The following is a 19,748-nucleotide window of genomic DNA, read 5'->3' on the forward strand; positions in this document are numbered from 1 at the left end:
CTTCAGGGTAAAATTCAGAGAAACCAAGACTCTGAAATTCTTTAGATAATGAAACATTTTTATGGGCACCTAAATTCATTCTTGTATTCCAACTTCTTTGCCTCCAAACAAGTGTCTATATAACTTCCATGCAAATATCTAATCCTTTATTGTCATTCATATTTTCAAACTGACCCGTGACAGTTTTTCTTTCCTGCTTCCATCCCATTTGCTTCCAATCACATCAATAATCATGCAAGAACAGCCAAATCCACCCAGCTAATTAGAGCACTTAATCTGCAGCTCTGAAAACAGAGGGTCCCACATCCTCCTGCTTTCAGTATCTGTCTCTGGGACTCTAAGACTGGGTTCCCTGGCTGACACTCTTCCATCATAGCCTGAAATCTGGAAGCCCTAATTTTACCCAGATGTTGGATTTTGGCTCTCAGCTCCATCACAAAGAGCTTGCAAGCCCAGAGAACTTTGTTACAATAAAAGAGCAGTCCTGAATCGCAGCCTGAGCGCTGGGTGGCCAAAAGCAAGCCCTGAATGTTGGCAGCCCTTTGCTTCAGTCAAGCTTGCTGGATTTTAAGGACCCCCTTTTTCTCCAAGGGACAAGGACTCCTATTTCATGTTGGGAAAAAAACAAAACAAAACAACCCACCCACACACAAAGAAGAAAAAGGAACAGGGGAATTTTAGTATTTAAGCATGTTCAAATTTTGTTCCCAAACAGTTTTTTGAAATCCTAACACTCCTCACAAGAAGAAAATACCTACTTTTGAAAAACTTTAGTTAAAATTAAATAAAATTCAAGAAGTTTAAGGTTCAAAATCACATGTTACATAGACATCAACTCTTCCTGCTCTTCAGCAATCAGTCTCACGGCAGGTTACTGATACACGGGCTTGATTAAGCTAATGATGAAAGGTAGATATTTTCTTTTTCTGCCTGTATACTGAACTGTAGAAGGAACATGCAATAGCTGTAAGTTATTCATTATTTGGAAGGCAGGGGATGGCAATCAGTAGCTGCACTTTGTACATTTTACCCTATTCTGCTTTGTTAAGTCTGACGTGAGGAATATCTGATTACTTTTGCATCGACAGATGCTTTTCGAACCTGCTTATGCAAAGTCTGCACAAGACATTCTGCTTGAACCAATCAGCAAGATCTAGCAAATTAGCTTTAGGACCACACCATGAGTAAATTGACATAGGTCTCATCTTCTGAGTAAATTAACATAGGTCTCTTCTTCTAAGTATAAACCAGACTTTCAAAGTAGGAATATTCAGCAGCAATGAACTAACAGTTTAGTGATATTCTCTTTTTGCAAACAGACAAATATCAAACAAGGAATATATCATATATATATAAAAATATAGGAATATAATGATAGAAATCCGATCAGGTAGAAACTGTAGAAAACACAAAATACTTGACTTTGAATAACAAGTTAGATTTTTAGAGGTTTGACTTTTTTAAGGAAAAAATCTTCCCCCAAAATACAGAAAAAACAATTAACCATGTTTTCTGCTCTGTGTAAAGCAGAGTTTGATCTTGGACAACATGGACAGAAGTAAATTTTGACCTGACTGAATTAAATTCTATATACTACTTACAAAAAAATAATATATTACATTTCAGTAATAAAGAATTGCAACTAAGCTAAATAATATAACAAAAGATTAACCAATATAAACGCCCCTGTATACACTGCAGAGCTCTGACCAACAATATAGTGTTAATTTAGATTTAATTAACACATACTAATGCTTGTATCTGTCTCTGATTTTCCACAGGAAGCATTGCAGAATATCATTAATGTTCCAAAAATAGATACAAGTTCAGAGCACCATTATCTTGAATAAATTAATTGGTCTAACTATTCCATGAAGTACAGCAAAATGCCATTTTTGAAGTAAGTTTAAGAACGAAAGGCTCTTTCCAAACCTAAGTACAGATATTTAAAGGTGAAGCAAAGGGAAGCAGAGATAACACCTGTAATAGAATATAATATATCTATTGGTATATTCAACACAGTAATTATAAAACAAGAAAAATTCTCAATAAGTGGTTAATGGAAAGAAAAGGCACCTTATGAATTTTGTTAGGAAAGCTGAACATTGTGATTATACGTGCTTGATCATAGTAGTTTAACATGTTAGCTTTGATCTGACCCTGAAGCTAATGGAACAGATCCCTGAAATAATGCTTGCTGCCACTGAGATGTGCAAATACAGTGAAAATATAACATATCTCCCACACCTCAGAGGGATTTTGCCTCCGATGTGCCTGGAGAAGAGGCTGCTCTGTGCTATACCAGCTTCTCCGGAAAAAATTATTGTACCTAAGACTGTCAAAGCCTGATCTTGCCAAGCCACAACCAACACTGGAGGAGGGATTTGAGAGTTCTCACATCACATTAATCTAAATCCAGCTAGTGAAAATGCACACTACTGCTTTTCACATGTATGCAAAAGACTGACAGGAGAGACAGAATGGGCACAGAAGAACCCAAACATTTACTGTACAAACACAGAAGTTACAAAACCAGCCTCTGACCAATATTTCATATTTAGAAAATTCCAAGAATCACTTTAAGTGCCTAATTATTTCTTCCGTTGATTGCTCAGGTCATTAGACAAGGTATTGAGTGCCAGACAAGACTGCCTTCCAGATACCACTGCAATGAGATAAGAAGAGATAAGGAAATGCCCAGAAAGGGAACTGCAGCATACCATGCAGTCTGAGGAACAATGAAAACAGTCTTCTGAAGAGATAAAAATGAAACAGATTCAAGAAAGTCATTACTAACTGTCTAAACCACCAGACCCTTAGTGACCATTGGACCAACTGTTATATGGAAGAGGTCATGCAGGGTGTCGTTGGGAGGTGGCATGCTACCTACCACCTGTATTCAGCAGGTGGTGAGGCTGATGCGCAGTGAGGTGAAGTGAGCTGAGTGAGTTTGCAGTGCATGTCAACAGCAGGGAGAGACACACACCCTGGTTTCCCACACCACAGCACTTTCCAGGAACACTGTCCACACTTTGCGCTAAAATGCTAACCCTGCAAAACACCAGTGACAATTAGGAGTCCCTAGTGAACCACAACCAGTCCATGCAATAAGCTATCTATGAGAAGTTATTTCAGACAAAACTGGATTGACCCAGCATCCAGAAGTCTCAGTCTATCGATTGTTCCCTCAAAAATCCACGGAGACCAGCTCAGACTAGCTCAGTAACTCCATGACAATCATGCAAACTGCACCAATGTTTATGTTAGATATGGTATCAGCTCCTTCTGATAAAAACTGTTTAATAGGATTGTAACCTGGTAACCCACTACAGTGTTACATAGCACAACTGAACATAGACAAGGCTTTGAAAAATATTATAGCTACTCTAACTACAGTCTCACAAGATAGCTTTACAGGACATAGATGGAAAACATGCATGACAGCACACTTTTTGTTGCAAATTATCTGATTATAGCTCCGCTATAAATCTGGGAGCCGTGCACAGTGTTTCTGATAAATAAGCCTGGAAACAGTCAGAAGAAAGCTATACAGGGCCTTACATCATCTGTTATTATTAATGACTAAAAACAGATGTCATTCTAACAATGAGCTGGCTGGAGATATTGCAGTTCATTATCCCATGGAAGTCTCCCCACTTACCTTCAAGACGTGCACAAAATGTAATAAAGCATGTTGGGAATGATTTGTGCCACAGCTGTGTGGTAGGATTTTACAAGGTACATCAAGGACTCAAGGAAAGCACCAGAAAGAGCTTACTTTGATGTGCTGTCCATTTAAATGAAATTAAGAACACATGCAGATTATGAAAAAGTGCAATTATCCCATGGGGATTTTATTCTACACCGTGAGAAGATGTGTAATTAAATTCTTGCTATGCCTGCCTATAGTTTCAGAACTTTCCAATTTAGGTTTGATTACCTGATGATTAATAAATTTTCAAATTTCTGTTCTGATCTTCCTCCATATTTATAAGTATGAACGATTTCCAACACTGCAAGAGAACCTCAGCTCTTCCTGTGCAGAAACATTCACTCAGCAGGACGCACGTTTGTTCACTCAGTACAAAAGCTCCATTTGCAGTCCACACTGAAAGCACCAGCCCAGAAACTTGTCAGGACCACAACCATCCCTGTTCATAACTTCCTCAGTTTGCAGATTGGCTAGACTACTTGAAGCTCTAAAATATATTTCTAATATTCTGCTGCTGGATGTTTCTCTGAGCACTATGGAGATGGTCAGGAGATACTAGCCCTCTCTGTTTTTTCCCCCCCTCGATGTATGTACCACTCTGTAATATAGCTGCATACCTAAGAGGAATGCAGCTGCAGCCCCGCATCCAGATGAACTATAGACTTTGGGGAATGAGATTGTTGCTGTAAGTAGCAGCCTTCAGGACACCCTTATGTGTGCCACATCAGGAAAGTGATAAACTAGTCCAACAGCAGACAGTTGAAAAATCAGCCTAAGATAACTTATGACACCAACCACTAGACAACCCTCATGAAATTCACACAGTCAAGGCTGGCTAAAGAGTACCAAAGGATTTAATGTACAGCAAAGGACATATTCCAATCCATAAATACAAAAGACAAATGGGGAAAAAAAAAAAAAAAGAAGACAGAAGACAGTCCAGTTAAGGCAGGATGTGCAGAGTGCTGGAGAAAAGGAAAAAATAAGTGAGTTTTAGGTGGAATTTGAAAGAAAATGGTAGATAGATGATGTGGAGAAATACGAGGAAATAATGATTAGTATCAGGGTCTAGAAATCAGTTAGAAAGGTTCAAGGGAACACAAGATGCAAACAGGTGAAATTTACTTGATTTTTGATTCTCGTGTAAAAGAGTGTGAATTTGACATAGAGAAGCAGGTTTTGCAGTAATATTTTGAATGGACAACAGAAAGACAGGAGGCCAGTCACTGGTGATTCGGACAGTCTCCTGTCATCTGTCCAGTGTTGTCACTCTTAAGGTGGGGAAAAGAGCATTCCATACGTTGGGATGAAAAAAAAAAATCACTAGTAAAAGAAAGCACTGGAAAGGTTGGATGAAAAGCAGGTAGATCAGGTGGTCCATTTTTCTCTACACAACGCATTAAATAGAACTGAGGACTTGTCTCATAATCCATTATTCTTGCACAATGACGGAAACAATTCACAAGTTTCCTTTGTGTATCACATACACTTACGTGCTCGTAAGAAACCACAACATCCGAAGGGGTGCTACAGCCATGGCCCTCATCACAGCTACTTCTACCCGTTACAGTATTTTTATTTATATACAAGAAAGTCCAGGAGCTCCATATAGCAGATGGTCTGAATCATACCTTGCTCTTTCTTAATTACAACACTGTCATATTGCAATTAATTTGGGTGCTAGAATGGGCAGTTTGAAATGCATGCCAGCCAGCATCTACCAAAGTCTCAATTCTTCCCTTGTATCCCAGAGCCTAGCTGCAATGTTCAACATGGAACTACATAGAAATAGTACATCTCCAATCAAAGGCAAGGAAAAGTAAGGCCTCACCTTGGCTATGAAGGCTTGCCAATAAAGAAGGATTGATCTCTTGGGCTTAAGGAACCCACTGCTTGATAATGCCTGCCGTGGCTTTGATTGCTGCAGGAAAGAACAATATGAAAACCATTCAGTGCAGAATATGGAGCACAAGCAACAAGTGTTCAGTCATTACCACACATTAAATTTGGACTACCAAGAGAGGTCATTATTTTAATCATATTATTGTTTTCCCCCATGATGCTTACAATACTCCTGTCAGAAATGCCAGACTTCTACCTCAGCCACCCGCATCCCAACAGAGCTTTGAAAGGAAAGAGCATGAATGCAGAATGACTGCAGCCTTCACTTAGTGTGTGGGGGGATAACTGACACGGAAGAAGCGTGCAACAAGGAAAGAATGGTATTCTCACTTTGCCAACTGTCAAAGTGTTTGCTAATGAACACACACGACCATAAGCATCTAGCAATGTCTCTGAAACCTGCTACATTTGGAATTGCAGTGTAACAAATTAAAAAAGAAAATCATCACCACAAGGACACAAAAGGCAAATCCTCCCCAGCATGCTGCCTTTTTCAGAAGACTGGTACTCATTATGTTGTGCCTTCTGTGCTCAAATGCACAACCTGAAAGAGCTCTTTAAACTGTAAAGATAGAAAAAGTGAGAAAGTTTTTCAGCTTAAAGATGCTCAATGCATCATTTGCTGTTAGAGGTAATGAGGATTTCAGTGAGGTTTGGACCCTGTAGAGTTTTCTAGAATTATCCAAAAAGAATGAAAAAAAATATATAGTAATGAGCAACTTCATAGACTTGGATGAGATGTACAGTTCAAAAACATGCAGAATGGCTCATAGTAAATTATAAGCATTATGCATAACACGGTTGGAGGTGGCCAACAGAAGTGTTTTAATGCCATCTTACTCGTGGCAAGTTAATAATTTATGAAGGGTGAAATAAAACTATTATCCAAATAAACAAACTCTCTCAATGCAATAAACAGGAGAGAGGTGAAATTTTGATGTCATTATAGATCCACATACATATTGCTCTTGTATTGAGTCCTTCTATGACAGGCAACCAGACAACTTGGAAATAATGGAAGTCAAACCCTTGATACTCCTTTTTAAAGATTTGAAAACAAACAAAACCAAAAACCACTTATTTTCCATGGTGCCATGAGAAAAAAAAATATGTCCCACTGCTCCTCCCTTAATTTCATATGATTAAGTGGAGTTTTTTTCTTCCTTTTTTTTTAAAAAAAAAATTCTGTAGAGTGGAATGGAGGGAGAAGAAGGTTGTGAAGGGTTAACGATTTACATATCTACATTTTTTTTATACTGTAAGTATGTTCCATTTGTTCTGAAAATATGTAATGATCTAAAATGGGGACAATTTTAATGAATTGGGTTCACAATATTTCACATCTTGCTGCAGACTCTTAGTCAATCAAACTAATATTATACAGGAACAGCCAACAGCCAATTTTGACATCCTTTAAGCAGGTCAGTTATAAGCCAATTAGCTCTACCTACTTGGTCTCCAAGGTCTGAATAAAATATAGCCCATTTTGATTAGAAGCACTACTTCCACCAGTGTGCACGTGTCTTAAAATAGACTGCAAAAATATCTAAAGCCCCATGGAATTGTTAAAGAAAGTCTCAATCTTATTGAAGTCAATTACTGTAATACAATTTCTCCTTACTTCTCACAGATTACAAGAGCTCCTAGATTCTCTGTCATTCCAGTACTACATTCTTCAGAGCCCTTCCATCTACTAAATACAAATTATCTGCAACATAAGAAAAATTAAAAACATCAGTCCTGAATTCCAGCCAAATTCCTGGTGAACTAACTTCAACAAAAGGAAATAACCCAGAATTACATTTATATGCATCAAACATTAGTTATGCCCATTGACTTGAAACATAAGTTTCAAGTCTTGAAACATAAGTTTCAAGTTATTAATAACTGTCAGATCATCCTTGCATTTGGATGGATAAAGAAATTAAGGTTTTAAACTGGGTAAAATAACTCAAATAATTTCAAGAATGCATTTAAACCAATTAGTATTTTTAGTTAGTCAATAAGTGTTTTTCTCATTAATTATCTGGCTTTTAAGAACTGAGAAAAATACAGAAGTTTCATTTCTCTAGAATCTCTTGTGTGTGCTTTTTTTGTTTGTTTTGTTTTAACATTATTTGCCCATTACTTATATAAGATATACAAATCTTCTTTGGAATCATATTCAGCAAGACGAACTACTAGACAATTCTTGGTTTATGTGTAGTCACACGTCTTTTTTTAAAGATATCCCCTCCATTCACTGTAATATACACCTACTGTAGACAGGGAACTTCAGAACAGCAGATTTGTTTAAGAATTAAAAAGGGCTAAAAACAAAAACAAGAAAACACCAACACAAAACCCAAAATGTCCAGCACCACACAGAGAACAGGCCTAATTTTGTTTAGAAAAGACTGGGCAAGATCCTTAGAAATCAAAATGCCTCTAAAATTTTTCTTGCATCTTCCTTTCATTTTAATTCCCTGAAAGGACTCAGCACACAACCTCTTTTCTGAGCAACAGGCTCTTTCACCAGCTGCGATGGCTGTCCATCCACTGCTGTCATAGCTTGCATAACCCTGAAAGCTGTTACAAATAGCTAGGAAATAATACTATAATAGCCTGCAGATAACTAATGCTAAAAACGTCCATAATATCCTCTCAATTTAACGGAAAGAGGAACCAGAAATGGCATTTTTCAAATCACCCAACAGGGTCAGAAACTTAACCTGAAACTAGACTAACCTCCTGGCATTCTCATATGAGCCTCTTGCGCACTAGTCCAGACATCCTAGCGTTCAGCATATTCTCTCAATCTCCTAGATTTTTTTTCTTCACAAAACAAATGGATTTTGTCAAAAATTTCCCAAGGGAATTGTGGGATGGGAGGTGGAAGCCATTTCCAAGCAGAAACAATATATTACAAATACCACTCCAAAAGAAAAATGTTTATGGAAAGAAATTTTAAATTATTTTTAAAGGGACTGTAATATCTGTTTCATATATAGTACATACAGAGACCAAGAACACACCTCCTTCCACAAAAATCTATTGAATAAATTTGTCTTTGCTAAAAAAACAAACAACAAAATCAAAAACCATACACATATAGGATATAATTATATACATAATAAATTTAAGCATATATGTGTGGAAAAAGAACACCCCCCTCATCACTACTTTATCTTCCTGCATGATGTGCCAAATTCACAAAAAATGTAAGTTACTGAAACTAAACTAGCAACAAATCCAGCCACATATACTTTCCGCGTTTGCTACTATAATCACACAAAGAATAGGAAAAAATAAAGATACACATCTGATAATCCAAGGGCTGAAGCAGCAACAACTCCATGATTTAGAACCATCTAGAACTGCCAAAATGCACATTTAAGACAACTTATCAGAAGGTAGAGAGCAGGCCTGACACTTAGCTGCTGTGAAAGGCACAACTCACATGAAGCCAGATGGCCTCCAACCAGCTGGGTCAGCCTGGGCCAATGCACAAAAAACTAACAAGATTCTGAGCCAAACCTGAGAGGATTCCATTTTTTGGCAAAAACTCATATGGAGATCATACAAAACAGCAAAAATGTAAAATTGAGAGCTGTACAATCTACTCATGCTTGGAAATGTAAATAAGCTCTACCAGAGTAATTTAAAACAAAGATATAGCTGTTTCATACCATTAATACAGAAATGTTGAAACCTCTTATCAAGGAAACAAGGCTACAACTTCCTTGATTTAATGGTTAATTATACTGCAGCTAATTATTAAAACTCCTGATAACTGATGCAGCAGAAGCAACTGTATCTACCTTCTGAAAAATGCAAATGTGCCATAAACATTTTCTGTAATGTAGTACTTTTTCAATTTTCAGATGATTGCCTATCCTACGTCCATTACCCTTCTGCGTTTCAACTGAGCTTTAATTAGAGTTGAAGGATGTCTTGATTTGCTGATTAACCATCATAAGCAATTTAAAAGAAAGGGTCACTATTTCAAATATGCAGGGAACCACATTTTTCTTACTTCAGAAAACACAGCATTAAATCAAGTATTTTTTAAGGGAAGGACTCTGATCATTTCAAAGTATAAATTAATTCTTTACTTAAGCCTGGAAAAAAAAAGAGCTATTCCTGAAAATGAACCAAAGGAGCAAAGGGGATGTAAACTGCAGCAGGGCATACATGTAATTTTAGTCAAAGCTGCATAAACTCTAATAGGTACATGATGGATGGAATGGATGGAATTTGTTCACGCAGGGATGGTCAGCATTTCCACCTCAGAAATAACTGTTTCAAAATCATATCCTGTCTGTCTACACCAGCACCGTTGGTACTTGCTTACATTGAGGATAAAAATGATCACTTGCAAGATCATCTGTACAGATATAAAGGCATACATATTCACTACCCATGTCCCCGTCCCCCAACTTTTACGAAAATGCAAGAAATGTCCATTGTGTTTTTTTCTTAATCTGCAGGATCATTTTCCAAACGTCTCTCAAAACACCTTTTGTTAGAGCAAGAGAAAGGGAGCTGCAGAGTCGGATACTTAGCACAGGTGTCTTTTTTTCCAAGAAGTTATTCAATAAGTAGTTTTTACCTAAATATTTATACATTTTAATTAAATAACATTCATACATCGTTGATTACTTTTTCTTACCAATTGCTGCTATGCTATCATTTCATTATCTAAACAACTTTTCTCTACTTGCGCACATTCAGCAGACATTGTAATTACCGGTGACTTGGCTAATACAGAAAAAACAATCTTTGTAGCATCATAGATACAGTAGCAGTAGAAATATTTTACACTTAAATAAACTAATATGCTTAGAGAATGACAGAATATTCATAATTTATTACTTCAAATCAAGTACCCAGTCCCCTTCTGACTAGGAGTTATGCAAATATTTAAGTGAACAGCACTAATCAGTGTAAAATTAGGCATCCCCAGCTTTTGCAGAACTGGTGCCATACTCCATAGTTACACAATTACATGAGGACTGTTGAAAAGCAAGTCATTTAAGTCACTTATTCAAGTATCTGAACATAGCTACAGGCACATAAATTTGAAAGCGTGATAATAGATTAGTTAAGGCCAGACAGTGAATCAATGTCTAAGCTGGAAGAGGAAACCTGGAATCCCAAGTACCTGCTGAAAGACAAAGTGATGTTGTCTGGTGTAGAAAAAAAATTATTACATGTACAACCTGGGTGAATAAGTTAATTCTGCTCTCCAAAATGTGATCCTCCCCATGAAATAATTTCAAATAAACTACGTATTCATTTACATTCGTTCTTGCAGAAATAGGTGCGGCGGAATTAAAAGCATGAAAAAAAACGCAAGCCTAAAACTCAAAAGATTCTTCACTAGGATTAAATGGTTACTCACTCATGCTCTTCTTGTAGAGGTCCTAATTACATTGTAAACAAAACTATGTACGCTATCAGCTGAATTACTTAAACAGTTTAATTACCCTGAGAAATGCTTACAAGTAAAAAGTTTATGGGAAGATAATGAAGTCACTTTGTTAATTAGTGCAGAAAGTTAAAAATTGGAAGTTGTGCAAAAATTACCCCCCACGCAGAAAATTTCACATTTAGAATAAATCGTGTGTAAAATTTGTTAGGTGTCAAAGTAAAGGCAGAATATGAACTGAATTTTAAAGAGCAGAATTGCGGAAAAGCTACTTCTAAGAGTTCAGTCCCTTTCCCCACCACTGCAACAATTTCCCCCAGCAGGCATCAATGGAACAAGGAAACTAGAGATTCCCTCCCATCTAGTTCCTAGCTAAAAACTTCAAGGACCATAAATCTACCTTTTTATCAGGTTGAAATTTTTTTTCAAAGATTCAACCAATTTCTACATGTTTCAGTTTCAACCACCTTTGTTTTAAGACAAAGGCCATCAGAAAATTTCCAGCCATTGTAACAGTAGCTGCTTCTTGCTTTTTAGCTCTAATATGAAGTCCCTTAAAAACAGGTAAAACTGCTGTGGTTCTTCATCATTAGCTGGTGCAATGTGAACTGTGAAATGGTAAAACCTGGTCACTGTCTGAGTCTGAGCTGTGAATTTCTATGAGAACTTGGTGAATATTTCTTTTAGGAGGTGCGGGAAAGGGAAAAAGAGAAGAAACTCACTTTTGCTTCTGAGTATCCCTGTTCCCACATTTTGGCAGCTGTGATTCCGGACTGTTTCTGGTCTGGCCATTACCAGAAAATGGTTTTGGATGTGGAAATAAGTAACACATCCAAAAGATGTCAAAGGACCATTTTTGACATTCAAAGAACATCTCAAAGCAAGTGGAACAACAATGATTTTTACATAATGTCAAAACATTTCTTTATAGCATGTTACATTATTTATTTTTATTGGTATCTGATAAAAGCAAGAGAGTGGTAAGCAAGCTAAATGCCAGCTCTTTAAAGAGTTCAGCAGGCTTTCTATACATCCCAGGAGAGACACGGAAAATAATGACTCGCCTTCTAGAAAACCTAATGTAGTCTGTAAGGTAGGACATTTAAGGCACAATCCCTGCATTACAAAGAGTGCACTTGCACATTAGGCATCACCACTGATACAGTAAGTAGCCTCAAGGTTAAACAACCCGCTGATGCTAAGAGTTGAAGCAATGCTTATGAATTGCAGCTGGAGATAAGCTGCACTTCCCCAAAAGTGAACTGATGACCCTCACCAACATACAGAGCACTGAAATAAATCAATTACTGATTAATAACAATGTTTCTGCAATTTCTAACCTTCACCAAATCTTCAGTGGGTAAATTTTCATCTTATGAAATCAATGAGCAAGAAAAAAACTAAGTTTTCTTGGGAAGTTATGTCTCTTACTACCTTTGGGAATCTAAGCAGACCAATTAAAATCAGCACAGTGTTAATCAGTGCCAAACCAGAACCAACCTACTTGGTGGAAATAATCCTGAAGGTCTAAAGTGGCAGAAATTTAAAAAAAACACCAGAGAAGAATCGGTGTGCCTTTTTTTTTTTTTTTTTTTTTTTTATAAAGGGCTTGGAAAGAAGTGGAAACTGGAATAGTTAGGAATATAAGTTAGGAATATAAAAGTTAGGAATATAATCATACACAAGATAAGCCATCCTAACTTCACTAAATTTGGTGAAGCTAGAAGTGTCAGGAGCACAGGTATGAGACAATAAGTATTCAGCACTTTCAGTAAACACTTAAAACACAGTAAGCACTTTCAGCACTTTCAGTAAACAAGGCACAGTTGAAAGCAACAGCTCCCAGCAATCAGTAGCCACCTCAGGAGCTCTTGGCCTCAATGCTCTTCTAGGCACGTATGCGTCTGTGCCATTTTGTTTCAGTATCTGGTGCCTCTTCCCACCCAGCATAAGGAGTGCTCAAAATCTGACCTAAGTTTGAAATGATTGAGAAATGAGGGGGAAAACCTTAAGTGACTTAGATTTTTTTTTTTTTTAATGTAATGAATATAATTGACATACACCATCTAGATCTCCCAGTCAAATTCAAAGTCAATCATACAACAGGTTTCTATTGGGTTGGCTCTGGCCTATACTATCTTAAGTAACAGGTATCTTAAAACAGCAACCTGATTTCATGAACAGCAAGAATCCAAATAAATTTACATTAACTTCAGATACCATCCTTTTTCTAAACCTAACACTAGCACTTACGGGATTTGCTCATCACCACTGCCAGAGTGTCCTGTAACATGCACCCTGACTCTGGCTGTGCAAGCTAAATTTGCTGTGATTAGTAGGGCTGAAAGAAAAACGACTGCACTAATATTCAAGCTGTTTGAAGAGAGGTTTACTGCCCCCAAAAGAATCATTTAATTATAACACACCATTTTCTGTAGATCTACATATAAAAGAGTTAATTTGCCTAAGCATGCACCAATGGGGCTAATGGATAAAGGTTTTTATTAGGGATGTGCCAAATGGTTCAATAGTTATTTGAATACTGTAGAGACCTCTCAAACATGTAGCTTTGGTGCACAATAATTCTGTTCAATTAATGGCTTTATTTCCTTCACAGGTATTCTTTTAGAAGTGCTCCATCATCCATGCAGTGCTGTTCAGAGGGATGTTGTAAATACTTTCTCTTTACTAGTAAGTTCTAAGGACATGATGCAGTTCTTTCACACTGCTGTATTTGATACAGGAAGAAACCTGCCGAGAAATACGTAGAAAATGCTGTAACAAATTCCCCTTGGACACAAGTTAATTGGTGATAATCATTTTGTTGCAACCAGTGGAGTCACAACATATCTAAAAAAAACCTTTAGCACTCTTTTCTCCAACTCTGCATGGAGCATTATGTGGCTGAGGTTGGCACAACTACCAGCCCTACCAGCATTAGTTACCAGAGCCAGCCATTAATATACCTCTCCTACAATAAATTAATATACCTCTTACAGTAAATCCATCTGCTGAATCTGTACACTATGGTGAAATTACATACCTCCACATATCTATTAATTCAAAATTTTAATAACTGACAGTAATGGGAAAAAAAAAAGCAGTAAAGGCCCTTGGTCTATACCACAAAGGCTGCTCCCAAGAGGTCCCGTGTCTATATAACTAATACAAGCATGCTGCAGGACATAAATAACCTGAAAAACTGCATTTTTCATTCGTTACAGTTTTCTTGATTTATGGGCAGAGTTTTGAGACATTGTTATGCAACTAACATCTAACATAACTACCAGCTATGTTCACACTGAGATGTGTTTTTAATGGTGCAGTATCTCAACAGAAGCTGAAATAAAGCTTGATGCAGGTATTACCATAGACCAGGACATAACCAATTCAGAGTGTTGCTGACATTGTAATTGGCCAAGTCAAGTTAGCAATTCAGTTAAGAATATTTGATGTTTGTATAATGCTTTCCACCTTCAATACCAGCACACTTTGCAACATTGACAAAAACTCATATCCCCAGCAAAATTAAGGCCTGCAGGAGTTCAAGGAACCTGACACAGGAAACTCTGAACAAAGGCAAAGCCAGGAGCACTACCTCACCTCTGCCCAGGGCCTCTGCATAACTAAAATTGCATAAGGGAGTGAGGGGAGCAAAGTTTTCAATAGGATACAAATGTATAATGGGTGTAGGAGGTATCATTTAAATGGCTCAGAATTTTGTAGTCAAATATCAGTGGCTGCCTTTTCTAACTTTTGTACTTATTTTTTCCCCACAAGTTTCTGGATCAATCTGTGTTACCTGTTCAGTATTACTCATGTTTCTTCAAACTGATTTTTTTCAGTATAAGCTAGAACAAATTAGTCAAGTGCATACTGAAAAAAGATGCAGCCAGCTGGCTTGAGAAGGACATTTTTTTCCATAAATATTGTCTCAAATTCTTATTTGAAGGTTGATCCAGAAATCCTTGAATTAACTACGATCAGAATCGGATCCTTCTCCTGATAGTTTCATTTTTAATGTATCTGTCACAGCCTGGCCAGATTCTTCAACTAAGCTTCTTGAGGCTTCTCTTAAAATAAAGGAATCCTTTCAAACACCAACCAAATAGCAAAACACTGCTCTCATAAATCCGTTTAATCTGATTTGAAATGTAGAAGCTTATACAAACACAAAAGGGAAAACAACAGCAGAGAGTCAACCACAGATGGGAAAAGAAACACTATTCAGCAATTTCCATGATTATTTTAGTGGTCTCCAGGTACATGAGTTTTAGTGAGCCAAAAGAAAACAAAACTGCAAAAGTGAATACCCAAACGTACCAATTCCAAGAATTCTAAAAGCAAATAAGCATACTTTGATCCCTTGTGTAAATTAGCTATGTTCAATAGTCCTTTAAAGGACTTCTGGAGAATATTATTCAATTATTTGCATACTTTCAAGACAGTTTGATCACCCTGTGATTTAAGGCCTCCCAGAGACTTTCAAGCAGTGATGAGCCACAGGACGGCACTCTACTGCTGCTAAAAATCCTGCCTTTCTGTTAGCCTTGACTTCTCTTCCAAAGGAACCAGAAGAGAAGTTGCTTCTAATCACAAACAAAAGCCCCTGCAGTATGAAAAGCATCACCCTCTCTCCTCACACCCCTGCTAGCAAGGTTTGCTGTGTCTCAGTTTACAGATCCTTAGAGGTATCCACCAATGCCAACTTCCTTTATCCGCTACCCTTCTTGCTTCTGGATCTCAGCTTTCTTTGATTGTTTTTATTTTGGTTTTTAATTACACAGGAAACAGCAAACTTTCCTAAGCTGCATGAAGATATTTGCAGTGAGACACCTGTTGGCCTAAACTGCCCAGCAAGGCAAATGAGCTTCCTGTCAAATAAATTTACACTGGAGAACAATCATGTATCACACCTATTGCTTTATCCAGCTGTTACACGACAATTTTCCCTCAAACAATGACAAAAACATCACAATTCATGATTTTAAAAAAAAGCTACATAATTCCTGTATTTTTTCCAGTCTATTTTTTTGAATCTCTTTCAAATTATGAAGTAAACAAACATCTGCTACTCACTCTATGTCTGTCTGCCTGTATCTGGACATAAAAAAATATATAATACCTGGCACATATCCAAGAACGCAAAATATTTCTTTACCAAAACCAGACAAATTTGAGCAAGGCACAGCAAAATCCAGTGTATACATGAAAGACATCACAAGAGTAAAAACTGTTCTCTGAATGATTTCCTCTGTGATGCCTGTTATTTCTGCTGATTGTTTCTGAACTCTTTTCATTAATTCATCTTTTCCTTCTATCTGATCTCTTCATGCAATTCCACTGAACAAGCTGCAAAAACAAAACTACAGACTTAATATGACCACTGCCATCCAGCTGCTAGGTTTTCTCGTGTCTTTCTTGTTCCTAAACTTTATCCAGATGGTTTATTTGAAAAATAAAAAGCAGTGAGTTTGTAAAATACTAGACCATCTTAGCTGGTCTTAAGGTCCACGTCTTCAAAACACATCTAATGCCTATCTCCCATTAGAAAAAGGGCGTCTGATAACTAAATATTTATGCAAAGCTGTCTCTTGGCATTATGAATTAAACTGCTTCGCCTGTGTTACATTACAAAGACATTAAATCTTCATGTAAAAATATTTTTCCTATTCAAATGGAGCCTAGTAAATTTATGCTACTTGAGGATCATCTGCTGTAAGCTTAACATTAAGTTACCTTTCTAATGATTTTTCTTATTTTTTAATAAATTGAGTTGCAATTAAATTGTTCTAGCTCATGGATCATATGCATCATAACTCTACTCTTATTACCTTTAATTACAAAAAGATAAAAAATCATAAGCTTAAGTACAAATATTTCTAAACATCTGTAGAGTTCCCTACCTACGCATTTGTGCCTTCCTTTTCCTTTTTGATTTTTGGCTGTACGATCACCTATCCAGCAAGCATCTAATTTACAGCAACATACTGCAGTCGTTGCCACTGATAAAGATGCTGTTATACCCCATGGCATCCCACTTACAGGGAAAGGATTCTGCATTGGTGTGAAGCTCCACAGTGACACTTCAAGATGCAGTAGTAGCATTTTCTATATGATATTGCAGAGCACACTTGTAGTATTCTTCAACAGTTAACAACATAAAGGAGATAACATATACACCTCTAGCTAGCTAACATCAGTATCCACTCTGGTGTTTTAGATTTTTTGTTTGGTTCATTTTTCCTTCCTCCTTTCTTTCCCCCGCACTTCTCTATTTCTGAGTGTTTTGTCGCTGGTGGTGGTGGTGTTTTCAGTTTTTGTTGGTTTTTAAATCTCCTGCTTCTAGCACAATAACAAATCTTGGAAAGAACAGAAGTCATGACTACAAAAGATGATAAACATTACAGCATTTACATGGTGACATTTTTACAGGGGCTAAAGGATTACTTAATGACATCTTGAGAGTGTGCAGAGGTTAGAGCAGTCTGGATAATCAGGCAGTTTTTCCCCTCTATGGCTATGCACAGTAGAAAAGGTCCACAAGAGAAGCACCTTGCTCTTTCTCTGATAATGAATTTAGCAGCTTGAGATGGAGGGAGAAGGACACAGATTCCTGAGACTGAAAGTAATCATCAGTGGTTGATACTTCTCACATTGTTTTCCTAAATACTGTGAAGAGAAGACATAGGGGTGGCATTGTCCTGTTTACCCTTCTTAGTATAGATCTCTTATTTTCTAAACAAGGAAAACATATTTAAGCACAGCAACTCTTTCAGCAGTTGGAATTGAATATCATTGAATACATTGACCTTTACAAAGATTTAAAAATAACCTTGAATGTTGTCTTGCATTAGCTTTCATTATTATTCAATTGCATCTGATGAGCTGGCAGTAATTTCCACTTCTGGCTGCTATTGTTTCCTTTGGAACAAACACCTTCTCATATCTACAGGGCAAGCTATATATGGAAAAGCGTACCAAAAGCTCTCTGCTAAAATTCAGAAGATAAAACATATCAGTACAGTGGATGTCTTGGGCACTAGTCAGGCTAACTTTTCACTCCCACACCCACTATACAACTTACACTAATTTCTGCTCATTTTTCCTATTTTTCTCATGCCTCTCAGTATTCTAAAGCGATTAAATACTGAGATGGATTTTCTACATACACGACAATTCAGCATATATTTCTGGAAGAAAACAGCTGAAAACAGTTACAACTTTCACAAATTCTTCTAAGGGTTATCATCAGGGCATACAGAACAGGCTTGCTCTTTATCAACATTCATATGGGTAACATCTGTTTTCTCACCTTCTACTGTACCTAAAATTGCACCACAGCATATCAAAGTAAATTTACTCTTCAAGCCAGTGAAACGTATTGCTCTGACTTACTCATTAGCCACTTAAATACCTTCAAGGATCAAGGACTGAACAGACTTGCTGTATTTTTAAAAACACAACACAATGTAAGAACATCAAGAGGATTTCTGCATTATTCTCATTCCAACAATACTCAGCTATGACTTATAAAACATAACATTCTTCTCAAACCCATGGTAGCACTCCTTCAGTGTTGATTCCTGCCTGGAAATCCTATCTCACTAGACAGATGTTCAAATACATAAGTGACTGGAAGTCAGCAAAGCTTGGTCAAATAGAAATGCGACTCACAATAAGCTGTCTCAAAGTCCTTGTTGGAATCCTCCCCAGTGGTCACCCACAAACACAATGAAGCACGGTACTTTGGTATTTACAAGTCTGGAAGTATGGTACAGCAAAAGCTGCAGGCTTTTAATTAGGTTTGGAACTGTTATAACTTTCACGAGGCAAAGTAATGTTGTTTAAGTCAGATGGACTATTTGGGAAGAAATATATGATAACAGAATGTAGCTTCATGAATGCAAATCCATTCACAGCCTGTCTAAAATTCTTGGTAAAAGGTGTGATAAATAGCTGCTTATATTAAAAAGAGAATAAATACAGAAAGTGCTAGATTTTTCCATTCTTTTTTGTTTGTTTGTTTGTAACTCTTAAATAAAAGGCAGAAGACACTAGTTTTACTCAGTCTGATAGCATATGTTGAAAGGATGAGGGATGAGAAGCAATGATGGGTTCAAAGTCATATTTACTTCCCTGGTGTAAACATAAAATAAAGTAAATGCAAGTAAATAGGCTCTCGTCCACCTACGGGGGCCCCAGTACTGTGTTCTGACTTCAGTAAGACTTTTGCAAACAACCCTAATTGTCTGCACTAAGACCTTAATAGATCCCTCAGGTATTGATTAGTCTTGAATCAGCAAAGCTATCTTATAGTTTCGGCACATCCTCAAACAGGAGAGTTTCAAATAGAAGTAAACATTAATTTTTATAAACTACTCTGTATTAATAATGCATCGCACTGCAGTCAGTGACCTAATAATTCTTTTCTAACTCTTATTGTGATGATGTGAAACTAGTAATAAAAACTTCACCTCTGCCAACAGTACTCAGAAAAGTAATTTTTCCTCTCAAATCTCCTTTCTGGATAGTGTCCAGCTATTTGTTTCAATATTCCATGTGGAGAGAAACCTATGTCTTTTTGCTTGCATCTGGCCTGGAAGAGAACTCGTAACAGTCATGTGGGAGAAGGCCTTTCTGAGAACTCCCTTTTCCTGTATTTGAATAATGATCACACGTTATCACAAAGATGTTCTCTTCTTTGCAGCTACAAAATACATT

General features: G+C 37.1%; 1 protein-coding gene across 1 annotated transcript in view; it reads right to left on the reverse strand.

Moving 5' to 3' along the window:
* The window catches only part of LOC310904396 (uncharacterized protein), a 126,335-nt gene that overhangs the window by 88,235 nt on the left and 18,352 nt on the right, over positions 1-19,748 (reverse strand). Inside the window, exon 4 of the mRNA XM_083849069.1 lies at positions 5,544-5,633. The gene's annotated coding sequence lies outside the window, so the exon portion shown is untranslated. The remainder of the gene's footprint in view (positions 1-5,543; positions 5,634-19,748) is intronic.

The sequence above is a fragment of the Anser anser genome, assembly GCF_964211835.1.
Source record: "Anser anser genome assembly, chromosome: 9".
NCBI classification, from domain to species: Eukaryota; Metazoa; Chordata; class Aves; order Anseriformes; family Anatidae; genus Anser; species Anser anser.